This window comes from Bidens hawaiensis, unplaced genomic scaffold, assembly GCF_021521415.1.
Source record: "Bidens hawaiensis isolate Kalapana, Puna unplaced genomic scaffold, B.hawaiensis_p1.1 tig00019230_1, whole genome shotgun sequence".
Lineage (NCBI taxonomy): Eukaryota > Viridiplantae > Streptophyta > Magnoliopsida > Asterales > Asteraceae > Bidens > Bidens hawaiensis.
In genome coordinates, this window is record NW_027492918.1 from 171925 (window position 1) to 191980 (window position 20056).

The window sequence follows — 20056 nt, forward strand, 5'->3', positions numbered from 1 at the left end:
AACAAAGATTTCGGATTTGTTGGAAGCATGGTAAATGACTTTTAACCGGATTAACTATTTTTTTATATTAATGTGAATCTATATGTTTCTTAAGCATTTTGGTCTGAGTTATATAAGAAAATATTGAAAACTAAATATTGATTTTCTTATTGCTAAAATCCTTTATACTAAGCAGAAAAATCATATAAATAAATGACATACCATATAGTAAATCGGTATACATATAGATTATAATTATCATATTCAACTTCAATAATTTAATGCTAAACACCAAGATATCTATATAATAGGTATTCTCTATGTTTGTAATATTTATACAAAACGCTTGGAGAAAATAAAGAAAATACACATTTTCCTGAGTTTAAATTACATATTGTTGCTCGAATCCAAGTTTAAAAAGATAATTTGTAGTTTACCTTACAAATCCAAATTATTCGATAATGATGCACCTTTTATTTGCTTTAATTTTACTTGTGACTTTAAATTTTATTCTAACAAACCTGCAACGTCAACTTTAATATTCTCTTATTTTCTTATTTCACCATTAATGTTAAAGAATAAATCGCTTAAAAGATAACAAAAAAAACAAACAAACTTTGTGACATCTGACCCGATCCGACCCGACCCAGGTACCCGTTTCTCTGACCCGATCTCTTCCTTTTGTGATTTAATATTTATTTATACTTATACTTTATTTTTAATAATAATAATATACTTTTCCTTCCCGCCTCTTTCTCTCTCTTTCTTTCCGCCGTCCCGTCCCTCTCCTTCTCTCTTTCCGCCTTCTTTTCCCTCTTGTCGCCGTCCCGCCCTTAAGCCTTGTTTCCCTCTTTTTCTTCTAACTCTTTTGTTCCTTCCCGCCTAAGGTTGTCTGCGCAGGCCCCTTGCAAGGAAGCCTGCGTGAAGACCACCTGTTTCAGCGATACGCGAGACGAACTCTTCTCGCAGCGCGCTAAGAATTGTAATTCTTCTCGCAGCACGCTAAGAACGGTAGTTCTTCCCGCGACGCGCTAAGGATTTGTAGTTCTTCTCGCAGTGCGCTAAGAATCGTAGTTCATCCCTCGACGCGCGAAGAATTATAGTTCTTCCCGCGGCGCGCTAGGAATTTTAGTTCCTCCCGCGGCGCGCTAAGAAATGTGATTCTTCCCGCGACGCGCTTAGAAATGTAGTTCTTTCCGCGATGCGTTAAGGTTGTTTCTGTCTGCCTTCGCGCTCGCGCTCTCTTGACCTTCTGTGTCTGCCTTCGCGCCTTAGCCTTCTCGCGCTGAACCCTTTGAGTTTTCTTCTGTTTAATCTAGCCGTTGCTTTTGTGTTGTCTTATCTTTTGAGCTGCTGACCTAATCTGCTTTATGTCTGAAAAGCCACTTTTGGCGCAGCATGCGCACCAACCCCATTGGTTGGCAGAAAAAGTGACTGACATTATCTTTTGAGATCTGCTTTTGCCATGCTTGACCAGTACCTTTATCTGACCCGCCCATGCTTTTTTACTGTTAACCTGTCAGCTTTATCTTGCCTCTGCAGCTGCCATATCTTTTGATATCTTTTGCTTTTGGATTCTTATGCTTTTTGATATCTTTTGCTTGATCCTGTTAAAGATCTTTTCCCCTTTTCTAGGGATTATGTCTCCTAGGGTTTTCCTATAAATAATAGTAATATTTTCATAACACTACACACACAAAACACTTAATCTCTCCTGTTCTCTTGCCCCTTGCTCTCTCTGCCGTCTTCCTCTCTGCCTCCGTCTTCCTCCCTGTTCTGCCCTGCTTTTCCGGTAATATATATATGTTATATATAATAATTTACTTATTAATTATGCTAACTTATAATCAAGACTTAAACCAATCATTAAAACAATAATCTTATTTTTAGGTTAACTTGTGCTTGTTTAAAGTTGGTTCTTGCTTTATCTTACACCGCATCGTTTATCAAGTGAGTAATCTCGTACCTAATCCCTTTTTGCTTTTAATGTTTTGGGATGTTCATGTGTTCATACAAACTTAGAGTCTTAAACTTGTTTATGAACTTTAGTCGCGCAGTATCCCATGTGTTGAGGACGTAGACTTGGCTGTTTATTTGTATGTGTGGATCATTAACCGTCTTGTCGGTCTATTCCGCAGTTTTCATGGTACCATTAGATGAACACGGGAGAACTATCGTTTATGATTTTCTCTTTTGTATACACATGCACAGTTTGTCTTGTTTGTGAGCTCAATTGTGAGCACTGGCAGTCTTATGAATCTTAGAGTTGGTCCCGATCAGATTACACCCTTGTTGAAAACCAGACATACACATGTTGCGCGCAGATTTATTGATATCTATGTATTGTATTAAACTTGATTTCTCACCACCACGCAAGTGTTTGACGTTTATTTTAACACATGTTCAGGTTTGCAGTAGCTGTTTTGGAGCTTGTGGACACGTATGACGTTTTTACTTTTGGACCTAGATTAAAATGTATCAAGACAAGTTATTGCTGTTCGAATATTATGATTTATAATATATTAATTTATGTTGGTTTATTTATATCTTGTGTTTACCCTGCGCCTGCGCGAATGAATATATTTATTAAATATTGACACCCAATAGTGTCACGAGTAATGAAACAATATGTGGCGCCCCGATGAATAATCCGCCTTTGGTCGGGGTGTTACAAACTTGAATCTCATATATTGAAATAGCTTAAAAGATAAGGGTTATATATTAAAATAAATAAATAAAAGTAAAAAAGGCTATAAGATTGATAAGTGGCAAAAGTAAATACTTTTATTAGAAGAGATAGATATCCAGGTACGTGTTAATGGATAGAAGATGAGAATGTTGCACGTGATTATATTATAGAGCAGCACATGATGATGTTGGATTTGATCTCCAAAGTCCTTGGGTTTTAGTGTGAAGCTGGGGAATCTCATATCATATCTTAGGCTGAGGGTGTGGGGGGCTCTAACGGGGGCGCGAGTGGGGGCTCCAGCCAATAATATTGTGACGTGTGGCAGAGAGAGAAACTGGATAAGGTGGGTGTTGGAGCCCCCGCTGGAGCCCCTGGCCCTGGTGTGGAGGGGCTCCAGCGGATTTTTTTTTTATTTTTTTATAAATATATTCAAAAAACGTATTATTAAAAAAACTCATAAATTATTAAAAAAAACACATTAATATCTAAAAATAAAATAAAAATTAAAGTACTAAAAAAACATTATTCTTATTCTTCGGCTTGGTCTTCTTCGATCAACCTCTTTCGGATACGTTTCTTTTGCTTTTCCATCAGCATTTGATCGACCGGATTTAGGTTACTGAAGTCTCTTGTAAGGAAGTCCAAATCTCTCATTCGACTTTTTTCCTTTTTGTCATTAGAGACCACCTCCATGGTTTTGTTGAATTTATTGAGGGATTCAACAAGATCGACGATGTTTACGGCTCCCCCCTCAGCCGGTTTTTTCCCCTTGGCGTCCCGTCCCAATGGCCGCCTCCTCGGCGGTGAAGACGTTTCCTCCCCCGCAATGTTTAGGTCGAATCCAACGCGGCAATCCGACCCGGCGGAAGTGCTATACGCTCCAGACGAACTAGTTTTAGTACGTTTCGGCCCTATTTCCGCATCATGGTCCGGCGCCACAAGCTCAACCCACTTGGAACACCTTTTCAACCTCTCCCACAACTTTAAATCGTCTCACGTCTTCACCGTCCCATACCTCCGCAAACACTCCTGCCTCCACTCTTCGACAGTGAAATTGTAAACCGCCAAATCATCACTGCCACTTGGTCTCATACGACCGGCGTTCCTGTTGAAAAGATTAGTAAACAAGCCGACAAATTTTCTGATTTCGGACCACCGACCCGAAATCATATCGGCGTTTCGCTCTGTACTCCCAACGAGCGTATAGAACGTCTCCCTAACCTTTGTCCAAAAAACCTTGCTTTTTTGGTAGTCGGCTGCAAAATGAGTAATTAAATTAGATTTCCAGTTAACTTTTTTATTAAAAATCATTTTTAAAAACGTTAAAACAATTACCGCAACGCCGATCCTCAGAAATGACTATCCAAGCCCGACACAAGGCTTCCTTCTCATCCGATGACCACGGAGTGGTTTTCCGTTTCGTCCTCGGAGTCGAAGCCGGTCCCGGCCCGTCCGTTGCAGGTTGTTTTTTCCGGTGGACGCGTCTTCTTGCTCCGGTAGCATCACCGTGTGATTCTTGTGTCTCTGGAACAACAAAGTTAGGAGACGGTTGTATGTTGGATGGTTGAAAGCCGGATGTTTCTTGCGGCCCCGAATAAAACATCGGTTGGTCTGGTGACGACCATAAATCGTCACCAATATAATATGAATCTAGGTTTGGGTACCAATTTCCAGACATTTTTGGGTATTATATAGGAGTTTGGGGTATTATATATGAGTTTGGAGATTGAAGTTGTGTTTTGATATGGTTGAAATGGGTTGATTTTGGGGTATTATATAGGAGTTTTTAATGTTTTTTTTTTTAAATCGGAGCTCAACGGCTCTTTTGGGCGGGGCCCACCAGCTTTTTCTCTCTCTTCTCCCGTGACCACACTCACGCCTGCCTAAGGGCTCGCGCTCGCGCCCCGTTCGCGCCCCGGTGGTGTGGGGTTAGCGCCTGGGGGCGCGAGCGGAGGGGCTCACGCGCCCAGGTTAGCGCCCCACACCCCTCAGCCTTATGTGTGATGAAATTATGCTTAAGGTGCCACGTCACCATGCCATGCCAAGCTGAGCTGTATGTCGCATCCAATCATCCGTTTTCAGTCATCCATCCCAATTATTATTTTTATTTTTATTTTAAACAATAAATCACACTTTATGCGTTTTTTTTAATTCATTTTTAGTTTTTTTAATGTTTTCGTTGGGTTTTATGTAGAAGTATGTAAGAAAATATTTATAAAAAACATATATACTCATATCTGTTAGCAGTAAATATAATATTTATAAGATAGTGTTTAAGCTAGTTTTATATCTTGTAATTCACATTTTAATCTAAATTGATGTTAAGTCTAATTAACAAAATTTGTTACAAAGCCTAAACATATATAATGATTCTCGAGTAATTTGATCTCTTTGCTTTAAACAATAAACCACGCTTTAGACACCCTTAGACCATCTCCATCCCATGCATCTATAGCATACGTCGCATCATCCTTAAAAGGGTAATGGATCGAGCTTCCGACATATCCATTAGCCATCCTTAAAATAAGGGCATGATCTTTGTGATTTTTATGTGCATGTGTGTGGGGGATGGGGGTTAAGTAATTACTAATTTTTTTTTCTTTTTTTTCAATTAATGTGCTTTAATAGCTATACATTAATTAATTTTCTTTTAAATTTTAAATCATTTTATGTATAATAATTAGATAAAATAATAAAATTATGTAACACTTTATTTATTTAATTTTTGCACTTTATTTATTTATTTGCATATTCCTTATTGTACGTTATATAAATTATTTTTTATTCCATATTGTAATTTATTTTTATTTTAGTTTATTTTTTATTCCATGTTGTAATTTATATAAATTATTTTGCTTTAAAAATGTATTTGTGTTTCAGTGTTTCTATAATAAGTTATACAAAAATTTTTCAAAAAATCTAATTTGGTTAAAAAATAGTTTGATAATGAGAATACATGTAAAAATCTTGTGATGGTATGAAAATGTATATGAATACTTGTATTGATGAAAAGAAAAACGAGTGTTTTTAAGAATTTTATTTTCATATAAACATGATATATATGAGATATGCTTTTCATATACCAACATGGTGTATGAAACCACAACCATTTTCTTAAAAACTAAAGATGTTTGTAAAGATGTTTATAGCCCCACATCACTCATCCTCTTTCGTTTGATTTACGCATTCTTACACACCATGCCAAGCTGAGATGTCATGCACATCCAACCATCGTTTTACAATTGTGCGTATATCTACAATAAATCATACCTCATGCGTTTTCTTTTTTTAAACATGTGTAAAATCAAGTTATTCGATTGCAACCGTTTTATCAAGTTTTCAGAAAATATCTTCAAACATAGTCCACTCTAATTTCCTTTATTAAACAATAAATAATGAATCATGTCTTTTCTTTTGTAAACACATGTGAAACCAAGTAATTCTATGACACATACACGTATTTTGTTTAATTCTTTTAATTTTTTTAATGTTCTGGATGAGTTTTAACTTTTAAGTCCAAGTCTATCGGAAAATATTTTAAAAATAGTCATTTTTAATTATCGATAGATATAATATTTGAAAGAAAGTATAAAGTGCTAAAATCCAGTGGAAAGGAGGAGTGAGACAATGACTAATAATATACACCACAAAGTTGGCATCATGGGAGCCTTGAATCATGAACAATAATATAAAGATTCAGTTAATCAGCCATCCAAATATGAATTGTCTTTTTAAGCTTCAATTTTTACCAACTACTGTTTACTACTGAGGACAACGAGTCAATGACTTATTCTTACTTTAAAATTTCTGATATATCACACACATTTATGCAACCATTCAAGCAGCTATTAATTCTTTCGGTTTGATTCGGTTAATGCTTTTGTGGATTATAGGCTACAATGTCTATCAATGACTAGAAGTTCTTAAAAATTTCAAACCATCTGAATAGGAGTGCTCATGGCTGTAAAAATCTCGTCCGGGCTCCGATTAATCCCCTGTTTATTGCTAGTTTATATCTCTCTAACTAGTTGCCGATTAATTGTTATTTGGTTAAATTTGAAAATTTTATATATAAATTTGTATATTTGAAAAATTGCAAATAAGTTTAATCTGACTAATCCATTAATCTCTACTAATCTTGAGTAATCTTAGTCCCTACACCACAGCCTGATTAGCGTCTAGTGATTTCTACAACACCAGATATGTTAATGTTCATGTGCTAAAGTTGTTAAACTCATGTCTTTTATCATATGAGTTCTATTTGTCATAATTAGCAGTTTGCATGTTGCTTTGTATTGTATTTATTTATGTTGGCTATTTAGATTTCAAACAATACAATGACATGTGAAGCTGCAAATTCTATTTTGTTGATATGATAGATATGTATATAATTCCCTCCGTAACGCAGAGACACTCATACTAGTGAGATTTAACAAATAAAAAAGTTTATTATGTTTAACCAGTCAGACCGTCAGACCGGTTGATCCATAACTAACGATATAATTGAAGGTTGTTCAAAAGTCCAATGAAATCGGTTACCTGGTGATGCCTCGTTCAATACCAACCGCAACCGTCTAATTACGACAACCCATATTAAAAGATCAGATTATTTTATTTAAAATGACAAAGAAAAAATGCATATTACTTAAAACGACAAAAAGTTGAGATAATTATATATGTAGTCTCATAACCTTTACACCTTTAGTGTAATATGCCATTTCCGTTCATGTGTTTTGGTCACTTTTATCATTTTTGTCTAATTTCTTTTTCTTTTCTAATTTTTGCCGTTTTCATCCTCATGGTTTCTTAAAGTAGTTATTTACGTCCAAATCACTAACTCCATTAGTTTTGTTCCTTTAAGTGAGGGATATATAGGTCATTTACATATATGTTTTATTTTTATTCAGTAAACTATCAATTCCGTCCATATGATTTGGTCAGGTTAGTCATTTCCAACCATTTTATTTATTTATTTTTGACATCGTTGTTATCATGGTTTCTAAAAGTTACCATTTAACTACATCTATTTTTTAACATTAACTAAGGTCATACGTGACCAACACCCATGAATTAGTCTTCATCTCCAGACCACAACCATCTCAAGCCACCCCTGGATCACCGCGTGTAGACCAATAAACGATTTTTTGGCAAACCTACAACTCCGATATAGAAGAAGCAACATCGTAGACCATAGATCCTCCCGAAACACTTAACGTAACAAAACTAAGAGGGTTATTGATTTAGACAAAAATACCAACTTTAAAAAAACATGAGAACGAAAATGACAAAAAAGCATTTTTGAATAACATTAACAAAAGTGATCAAACCACATTAAATGATAGAAATAACAAGTTACTCTAACCGTTAATATGTAACATGGAAAAAGAGTTTCATTTTCTTTTTTCACTTAACTAGTGAATGTAATTTGTGAGATAAACATGAGCAAGTAATAAGTTTAAAGAACAATTAGTGTAAAACTGAGGTGGAAAGTAGCCTATGATAGCATGGATTTGAACCTTCGATTTGGCTACCTAAAGTCCTAAACCAATCACGTGCAAAAAGCATGTCATGTTCTTATCCAAGCCACAAAAGTTCTTCTCTCCAAACGTGACAATAAAATTACGCATCAATGGCCAACGATCACGTGTTCACATACATGTTTCAATATATGATCAACTTTTAAGTTTTAACTCAGGCCATTTTTAATATTATATCATTTAAAAAAATACGTACTCAAAATAGTGAAGGATTTAAAAGAAAATTTTAGAACTATCTCAAAATTTGTTTTGGGCTTATGAGTATCTTAATATTTGCTTATGAAGTTGTGGGTATCCAAAATAAAAAGAATTCTTTTTTTTCTTTTTTGCATTTCATTATGAAATGGGCACCCACTCAATCCCGATCCACCCCGTACTCAAAATGAATAAAAGGAGAATATGTATGTTCATATGCTGGCCGGTTTGATCTACATGAACGATTTCAAGATAGAAATTCTTCGCCGAACTAACCAAACCTGATTTTTTTCAAATAATAACCATAGACAAAATAGCATAAATCGCAAATGGATGAACTATTTGTTTTGTTTTGGTTTGGTTTGGACGGTTGGATCAATTTCAATGGAGCACCCCAATTTATAATTTTAACATCTCATACTTGAGACCTAAATGTCACGAAAACGTACCCACACAATTAAATGCAAGAAAAATAAATAACACAAGAATTCAAGTGGCTCACTCGATCAAAATGATTGAGTTACATATGAGTTGATCGAGTTATATATATTGATATATGCATGATCGAACGGGAGAGATTTTGTACTGATTTTAGTATATATATCTAAATTTTGCACTCTATAAGGTTTGAACATTTGACCTTCTTTTTTTACACACTAATACTCAACCAAAGTGAAAATTGTTACATGTCTATAGTTACATAGATGAAAAAGAAATACTTGAAACCGTTACATTTGTTTTATGACCATATATTCATAAGCATTAGTTATAAAGGATTATTATTATTCATATAAAGAAGTTTGTTTGCTTTTGTTCTCAATGACCTTAAATGGAAATTGTCGGGCATATTGGTGTTAACTTAAAAGTTGGTAGTAACTTTTTCTGTGATGTTGATAAAAGATTAATCGTGTTGAAATTGAGTTTCTTTTGTTTTAGTGGTCCATATATATGATTCAAAACCGAACAATTAAAAATCGGTAAATCAACAACCACCTCAAATTAACATACATTCTTTTGAATAAAAAATCACCCGATCTAACTTAGTTGTATTATATATAAGCTAGCACCACGTCTTATCAAACCTTGTTCATCTGTGGGAAATGTCTATGCCTAGCTCTTTGTTGGAAGTTTTAAGTAAAGTGTGTGAATGAAGTCTCAATTAAAACCCAGGCCCGCGTGAGAAAAATTTTGAATTCGTTTAAGATTCGAATTCGTTTGAGATTCATTTCATAAACTGAAATTGTTGGTCAATTTTATTAATAATCATTATGATGATAATGATTATTTTCGGTTTTAACTCTACACTAATGACCATTACTATAATAATAATAATCATTATGATAATGGTTATTAATTTCGGTTTTGTAATGCACTAATGGCCATTATTTGAGATTTAATGGTCATTATCATGATTGATTATGATTCTATGGTATATAAACGGACCATCTCTTGAGTTGACACAACCGAATACACACTAACATACACACTTCTTCTTCTTCCTCTTTGTCACAACAACATTGTTACGGTTTTCGTTTCGGGCAAGTGATCAAGTTCGGCAGTACTACGCTTCTGCTTCGAACCGGAGTACCCTGGGAACAGACCGCGAATCTGTTTAAGGGAATTGTGTCAAACACAAGCCCAGTTCACCGTTTCTTGATTATTTCTTTTCTTATTTTTGGATTCTTTTATACAAGATTTCCAACAAACTTAAACAGATTACTTATTATTATTCTTGTATTTTCGTTTTCAGAATTCGTAAGATTGTTGCTACAATCTTAAAACCTTACTTATCAGGATTTTTTGGTTCACGAAATGGTTCGAAATAAAAATATTTAGATATTATAATCTTATAAATATTTTCTTTTGGGAAATTATGTGCGTAGTACAACTTGGTGTGTTTGGATTTTAGAGATCATGATGCAATCTTAAATCCTATACAATGTAACAAAATGTAATATTTGATCAACCGTTTGGTTTTAGAAAACGTTTTGTGTAATCGTTTGTGTTCTAACGGTAGTGTTAGAACTGATCTTGTAAAACCGTTGGGATTTTATTAGTTTTGTTTTGACGATTTTTGCAATCGTTTGTGTCTAACAATTGTGTTAGAAATGGTTTTGAGTAAATCATTCGTTTCTTGTAAACGTTAAATATCTAACATGCGTGTAAGATATGGTTTATTTATAACGTTTTGTGTAAACGTTAATTTCTAATGGATGTGTTAGAAAATTCAAGCTTTGCTACTTAAGTGTAGTAATTATAACAAGTTGATGTTATTTGAACATATTTGTTCAAGAGTATGGTTTCAAAAGTGAAACGAGGATATGAGGATATGTGTGCATGGATTTCTATTTGAGTGAATACTTGTATACATAATGTAAAACGATATCACTGAGATGATTATCCATATGGATTTGATGTGTAAATGTCGTATGATTATCCATATGGAGTTTTGAATAATATATGTTAATTACATATTAACTCCATGGAAATTCACTAAGTGTGAATTGTAACATATGAATTAATATATGTTAATTACGTATTAACTCCATGGAAATTCACTAAGTGTGAATTGTAACATATGAGTTAATATATGTTTATGACGTATTAACTCCTTGGAAATTCACTAAGTGTGAATTGTAACATATGAATTATTATATGTTAATGACGAATTGTAACATATGAATTAATATATGGTAATGAGATATTTAATTCTTGGATATTCATCATTGAAAATTCACCATAATATGCTTACAATAGTGATGGGTATATAGATGTTTCTACCATCAAATGTGAGATAGATTTTATCTTAAAAATCATACGTGGGAACTAGTGGATCTTCCTCAAGGATGCAAACCACTAGGATATCGATGGATCTTCAAGAAGAAGATGAAACCTGATGGCACCATCGATAAGTATAAAGCAAGGTTGGTGATCAAAGGATATAAACAACGAGAAGGTTTAGATTACTTTGATACGTATTCGCCGGTTCCGCGAATAACATCTATAAGGTTGGTGCTTGCTATTGCCGCCATTAGAAACTTGGAAGTTCACCAAATGGATGTAAAAATGGCTTTTTTGAATGGAAATCTAGAGGAAGAGATTTACATGGAACAACCTGAAGGCTTCATAGCCGTTGGGCAAGAAAAGAAAGTATGTAAACTTGTGAAATCCTTGTATGGATTGAAACAAGCTCCTAAACAATGGCACCAAAAGTTTGATCATGACATGCTTGATGTTGGGTTCAAAATCAATGAATGTGACAAATGTGTGTTCGTGAAGGACACATCCGATGGATATGTAATTTTGTGTTTATACGTAAATGATATGCTCATTGCTGGAAGTGATGACAAAATCATAACGTCCACTAAGAACATGTTAAAAGCAAGATTTGACATGAAGGACATGGGTTTGGCGGATGTGATTTTGGGAGTTAAAATCACACGAACCCAAAATGGACTTGTTTTAAGTCAATCCCATTATGTGAGCAAAATTCTTGAGAAGTTTAATACGAATGACTCTAATGTAGCTAGAACTCCCATTGACACGAGTTAACATCTAGCTAAGAATAGAGGTGAACCCGTTAACCAGTTGGAATACTCAAGAATTATTGGCAGCTTGATGTATCTTATGAGTTGCACTAGACCCGACTTAGCATATGCTGTGAGCAAGCTAAGTAGATACACAAGCAACCCGAGTTCAAGTCATTGGAATTGTGTGATTCGGTTGCTTCGGTACCTAAGATACACTAGAGAATACGGGTTACATTATAACAGATATCCTGCAGTTGTCGAAGGACATTGTGATGCAAATTGGATATCTGACACGAATGATTCCAGAGCAACAAGTAGGTATGTATTCACACTTGGAGGTGCTGCAATATCGTGGAAATCGTCTAAACAAACGGTTATAGCTAGATCCACGATGGAATCAGAATTCATCGCCCTAGATAAAGCGAGCGAATAGGCAAAATGGTTACGTCAATTTGTTGAGGATATACCAAGATGGCCTAAGCCGGCATCGGCCATCTGTATACATTGTGATAGCCAATCGGCAATTGGCAGAGCTCATAGCACAATGTATAATGGTAAGAATAGACATATTAGACGTAGACATAATACGGTACGACAACTAATATCTACTGGAATTATCACTGTTGACTATGTGAAGTCAAAGGATAATATTGCGGATCCGCTAACAAAAGGCTTAAGTAGAGAGTTAGTTCAGAAGTCGTCCATGGGAATGAGACTAAAGCCCTTGAAAAATTAAAGTTCATGCGAAGGAAACCTAACTCAACAGACTGGAGATCCCAAGAGTTGAGTTTAATAGGAAAACCTAATTATATGAATTAGTGCGGTCACTGTGGGGGAGATAACCCTACAATTTTAAGAGGGATTTTACCACGTAGCAAGGTAACCTTCCTAGTTCATTCCTAAAAGTGACAAGTGTGAGGCTAAGCATATGGATTTTAATGATTCGACCAAGGTAGTCATACATGGTGAATCACCTATGTGAGAGAGAAGTGGGGTCACTTCGAAGGGTGTTGTTGGGCACAACACTTAATAGCTCTTACAGAACCAGGCGCATGTTCATGACCATAACGAAGATAACTATGAGGACTTGACTTTGTCAGGGAGAGTCTTGTGTGAAGTGTATTGTCGTCTACACAAACGCCAGACGAGTTCAAAGACATCACTTTCTACTCAGAGCCAGTGGGCTAAGTATGCTTCATAAGCAAATGTTCAAAGGATAACACCTACCTATTGTATGCAAGATTCAACTGCTGAAATCTAATCGAAATAATGTTGTTTCGACCTCCATTCATGTGGGGGATTGTTGGAAGTTTTAAGTAAAGTGTGTGAATGAAGTCTCAATTAAAACCAGGTCCGCGTGAGGAAAATTTTGAATTCGTTTGAGATTCATTTCATAAACTGAAATTGTTGGTCAATTTTATTAATAATCATTATGATGATAATGATTATTTTCGGTTTTAACTCTACACTAATGACCCTTATTATAATAATAATAATCATTATGATAATGGTTATTAATTTCGGTTTTGTAATGCACTGATGGCCATTATTTGAGATTTAATGGTCATTATCATGATTGATTATGATTCTATGGTTATATAAATGGACCATCTCTTGCGTTGACACAACCGAATACACACCAACATACACACTTCTTCTTCTTCCTCTTTGTTACAACAACATTGTTACGGTTTTCGTTTCGGGCAAGTGATCAAGTCCGGCAGTACTACGCTTCTGCTTCGAACCGGAGTACCCTGGGAACAGACCGCGAATATGTTTAAGGGAATTGTGTCAAACACAAGCCCGGTTCACCGTTTCTTGATTATTTCTTTTCTTATTTTTGGATTCTTTTATACAAGATTTCCAACACTCTTTGAGTTGCTTTCTGAGATTCGTCTCATTGGTGACTCGTGCATGAAGTTGTTATATGTGACATATCCCATAGGCCGGACCGATGCTACATATTTAGGATTATGAAAAGTTTCTAATGAGAGTTGAACATAAATAAATAAATAAAATTATTGCAAATACTAGTATATTGATTTATTATTCGAAACCGGCATACACACGTGGACCACGACTGATCCATATTTGTTTGATAGCTAGAAAATGTTAAATTCATTCATGTGTTATGGAAAAGAGGAAGGGCCCTTAACTACTTTATTTATTTTTTTCCTTTTTAACAATAAAACGAATCATATATACTATATTATCTTAACAAATATATCATTCTTTTCGTTCGAAGAACAAAACATGATGATTAGGCCCATCCATTCACAATAAAACTTACAACTGGAAAAAAAATTTCTTTACTTAACCCAAATAAAATGCTCCAAGTGAGACTGGAATTTACCAACCTATGAAAAAATATCCTAGAACTGCTAATGAAATTGAAAGGATAGATATCCTAAGTATAAGAAATTAAAGAAAACAAAGAAAATAAACATAATAAAAGGTTGGGAGTGGAAAGTGAAGAGGTAGGTCCCAGCAGAGACCAGTTGGTCCCGCAAGACTCACCTTGAACAGGGACGTCTGCGCAAAGGCCATTTGCTCCCGCAGGACCCACCATGCTCATAGAATCTTACGCGCAGTACGCAAGCTGTACACGCAGGGAAAGCCTCCCAATGGTGAAGTACCCCGCCTGTTCCCGCAGTTGCGGATACAAGCCATCAGGGAAGGCTACCCGCAGACAGCAGGGCTACACGCACAAGGCAATAGCTACTTCAGTAGTCACATGAAGGAATGAGCAAGGCGGGAACAATCCCGCCAAAATGAGCCAGTCCGTATGATTCTGAAAGATCTTTTGTACTATACCTACCAAGGTATGGGTAGGACAGGCGATCTGACCAGAACAACCCATGAGCCAATCACAGGGTGACAGCTCACCGACAACAGTACGAGGAGGAGCACCCTCTAGTACTGTTTGTCACTATTAGCCGCTGCCTACTCACCAACTCTTACTGAGGAGCGTGCGTAGCCTACAGTTGGTAGAATAGTGTTACTGTTGGCCGTAACCTACTCACCAACCAGCATGGCCTGCGTATAATCCACAGTAGGTGGGACGTGCATAATCTACAGTTGGTGGAATAGTGCAGCCGACTTTGTTACTGTTGGCCGTAACCTATCCACCAACTAGTATGGCTTGTGCATAATCCACTGTTGGTAGAACAGGAATACTATTCAGCTGGCTGTACCTTCTAGGAAACCTACCTTTGGCTATAAATACTCCAACATCTTGGAATGGTAAGATCATCTGCTATCCTGTTATCTAGCAATCTCTTAATATACACTTATATTCAGAGCAATCTAGTCTGATTCTCACGCCGGAGGGTGGTCACAAGGAGGAACCCCCCCCCCCTTCTCAGTGACGAGCTTACGGTGTTTGTTTTGCAGGTCCCCTGAAGAACAACTGTCTCTGTTGGACCTCATTCTCGTGGGAAACATTACTTAACCCCCAGATTATCTATAATCTGTTCCGGGTCACTTAGTGTTTCTTCAGAAAGTGATAAAATAAAAGTCCTCCCATCAAGATGGGATTGGGATGGACGACTCAATAAAATTAATAGTAATAATAAATAAATAAATAATAATAATAATAATAATTTGGCATTAAAAATGAGGATTGTACGGCCTTCTAATGTAACTCTACTTGTTTCTTGACCTGATTCATTAACTTTTCATCAGTTTTGATTTATGTTGTAAAAAGGATGAAATAACCAACTTTGCTTTGAAATCTGTAACCAATAACCACACATGCATTGTGACAGGTTGAATGCAATCTTGGCATATTCATTGTTGGACATGGTAATTTCATAGCAGTATTGAAGTTTTATACTAAATAAAAGACGAAAAAGTAATTTTCTTATTTGAATTGTATCAATCATTTTTGCTTTCCAAAACTTTTTGATTTGCTGTACACATGAGCTATTGTATACGTTTAAGAGCATTCTCATCAGCTCCTCTAAAAACTTTGTGAGTGAAATCTCTATAAAAATTTTAAACAATGGTAAGTGGTCATGAGTAAAGAAGAGAAAATTTAAAAAAATGAGTAAATTTTGAGGAACATTGTTCATCATTTATTTATATTTTATATATTTGAAAGTGGTTGTGGGTGAAGGAAAGAGAAAAATAATGATAAATATGTAAAAATGTATTATTTAATTATATATGAGAGAGAATATATAGTGTTTTTTAGTGTAATTATAGAGATAAAGATAGAGAAACTGTTGTGAATGACTTTGTAGTTTGACCATATTGCATATTTGGCTTCCGGGAATGAAAAATTGCAAATTTAGTTTTGAACATTTAAAATTAGTTGTACAAATGACTCATATGGTTTAATCTTAGTGCATATTTGATTCCTAGGTATATAAACATTGCAAACTTCGTTATTGAAACTAAACTTGATCACATTGCCATGAGTGTACATTTTTGTTTGCTATTTATATTTTATTAATTTCATCTATGTTATATGGAAAAGAAGAAGCTCTTTATGGGCCAACGAAATAATGAAATTTTAAGGATAAACATCTTTGGTTTTGGTTTGACCAAAGAATAAAAGAAGAAAATGCAACATAATAAACGGTTGGAAGTGATGCAATAAACTATAAAAGTCTGCCTGCCATTCCACCAAGATGGGATGACCGACTTATAACTCAAAAGGATAATGGATAGAAGAAACTTCATCCCTAGTGGCTACAATTTCAAATTTAGGAACATGATATTAAAAACAAGGGATGTACGGCCTTTTAATGTAACTTTACGTGTATCCTGTCCTGATTCATAATTTCATACACTTTTAATAGTTTTGGTAAGCTATAAATAGGTTGTATGTAACCAACTTTGCTTTGATATATGTAATCATATATGATTTTGTTTTCATCCAAAGAATGTTTTCAAGATGCCTCATGTCAAAGCCATTGAGCTTCTGGTCAAATGGGTTATGGTGATAATTAAAATTTGAGATCTTAGTTTGAAACAAGATTTAATAGTGTTTTTTTAAGTGGGGTTTCTTTCTTAATGGTGTTTCTAGCCTTCTAGTGAGTCAGGCCTTGAACGTTAAAATCAATATAAACAGTTGACATTTCGTCTTAAGAATGCTTACTTGGCTATTGGGAGTAGTTCCAAACGTTATTAAATATGTGTCATGTTAAAAAAGAGTGAATATGGTGTAGTGGTGGCACATTCATCAGTTTGCTGACACTTGCTATTGTCTTAATATCCTGGTAGATGATGGCATACCCTCTGTTTGAGATGAACTTTAAGAGAGATGATTTTGGCATAGAGCGAAAGCATAAATATTAAAATATACTTGATACAAGGAAAGTGGTATATTGTTAAACTAGATTTGAAACCAGTGTATTACCTTTGTAAATTTAAATATTATGAAAGGATAAGATGTGAAAATGAGAAACGGGAAAAAATATGCCATGCTCAAAGTATTGTGAGTTTGTGACACATGCCAATGGATAATTACTTATTTATTTATTAACTATAAATGTGTAGGCTTATGCATCGAGGTCTTTACATAATTGTATTTATCTTTGCAGGTATTCTCAAGTCTCAAAGGAGATTAAGAAAGTAAATAAACATGTAAACTATTGTAGGTGATACCTTTGCAGTTGGTCATATGATTTGACTCGTTACGGACATTTCTATTCCGGGTGTAGCTAAACGTAGCACTCTTTCCCCTATTTTTACTACATATCCCTTCCTCAAGTTTTATATTAATATGATTCAAACCTTTATTGATTTTATTTATTTATTTTTTGTCATTTTATTATCTTTTATTAGTGTTATTTTTTAAAACATATTTTGTTAATAACAAAACATTTTTTCTAATTTAAAATAAAAATATTATTATTTAAAATATTTTGTTTTATATGTTTTTTATTTTTTTAGAGTTTTTTTAATAGATTTTATAGATAGTTTGTAGTTTTTAAAACAAATTTCATATTGTTTGTTAATTATTAATAATAAAAAAGAAAGTGTATTTACATAATAAACTAAAATGTTATGAATTGAGAATAAAATATCTAATGTTACGTGATAATACTATTTGAACATAGTAATATTTTAACATAGAAACAAGTATTAAAAAGATGTAATATGTAAATTAAAATTGTTATAAAAACTGAAAGTCCAAAAGAGGGTTATCACAAGTAAGGGATGTGATACATTTATCATAACCCTTCTACCCAATTAAGTTGTATCCTAGCTCATTTATCATGATCCAATTGCTTCAAGTGGAATTTGTGAACAATTATGTACCCGTATTATGTCAGATGGCCTTGTAGCCTGGTACTCTGGTTGATGGCATTAGGCCCACTAAGATGGTCCTTCGTTGAGTACTCATTCATGGACGTAGTAATATTATAGACCTTGGGCCTTATCACTTATAAAGGCCCATCATTGAGTGTGTTTTAGAAATAAAAAATAAAATTCAAAGTTAAATAATATCATTTACCAGTTTTACGGTTACTTAACAAATGATAAAACGAAAAATATATTACTGAAAGCTATCTTTTACTTGACTGAATCAGTGTGTTTGACAAAATTGCTTGATTTACAATGTAAATGCACGATTTATCATATTTAAGTATGAGATTTAAAAATAAATAAAATATTAACTTATGTGTAAATTATTAAACTATGTGTAGTGGATGAGCTACAAAGATGGGACGACTTGCGTCATGTGGCGCTCAATCAGCAAATGATGGGTCTTTGTTTAATGTGTGTAATGGTGTTGTACCCCATATATGTATGTGTATATATATCACACACACACAAACTATTATAATAATAATAATAAAAAAAACAAACATAGCAGACGACAAAAACTAGTCGCCCACCCCCCCTTATCGCCCCTTTTATCTCCCCGGGGGCGGTGTTCACGCCCTTGTCGCCTCTTTTATTTTTCCCACTACGGATAGCCTTATATTTTAATTTTTGATAGTCATATGATAAGTTGATAACTAAATATTGTACAAGTTTACGGCATTAGTTACTAAGCGACAAATAAGTTTATCCTTTGAGCTTTGACCACCTATGCTTTCTTTTTTTAACGACCTATGCTTTCTTTCTACTCTTTTTTTGTCCATTAAAAACTTTTTTTGTTTTCATACTTTCACTATAAAGAGTTAATTTATTCAGTTTTACTATAAAATTAATCGAAGTTATAGGAATTTTTGTTTCCCAATACAAAACCAATATAAGTGACACCTAAATTTGATGGCCTTTTGGCTTACTGGTAAGGTGTTTATTGTCATCAAAGTGAGGGGGATTTTATGACAGATTTTGTGGGTTGTTCGATGTCGAAAGGTAAAAATAAAACCAATTACAATGGTTTTTTGCTGTAATTTTCAAAGTCCGCTTACATTTTTGTAACTCTTTCTTTTTTGTGATAACTATTTGATATTACTCTAAGGGGGTGTTTAGTACAGAGAATGGAAAAGGAGAGAAAATAGAAATGGAAATGGAATTGTAGAGAAAGAGAATTGGTATGGAGAATGAGAATCATTTCTCTTGTTTGGTACACGAGAAAAACAGAGAACTCTACCATACCCAACCCCCACCTCCACCCAACCTGACACCACTCACCACCGCAGCCCCACCACCACAGCCCCACCACCACCACCACCACCACCACCACAGCCCCACCACCACCACCAGCCCCACACCACCAGCACCACCACCACAGCCCTTTCTTCAACCACAGCCCACCACCACCCGGCTGCCGCCACCAAATCCCCTTCTTCAACCACAGTACACAAGAAATTAAAAAGATTCAAATTTTTGGAACATAAGATATAGAAAAAGGAGGCTCAGATCTGTCATCACAAGCCTCTTTGGAGATTTTGTGGTGGTGGTTGTGGTGGCGATGATGATGATGATGATAATCAGAAGCCACCTGCGACCACCGCCGATTTCCACCACCACTGTCACCCACCTGCGACCACAATCACCCGACCATCTGAAAACCCTAACCTACCACGAACCACCACTTGAAACCCTAATCTCCGTTCACCACCGTACCACCTGCAACCTACAACCGGTTACCATCTCTGTGTTCACCACTGTGAACGGCGGAGACGGGGTGGTGGTTGCAGACTTGGAGACGAGGTGGC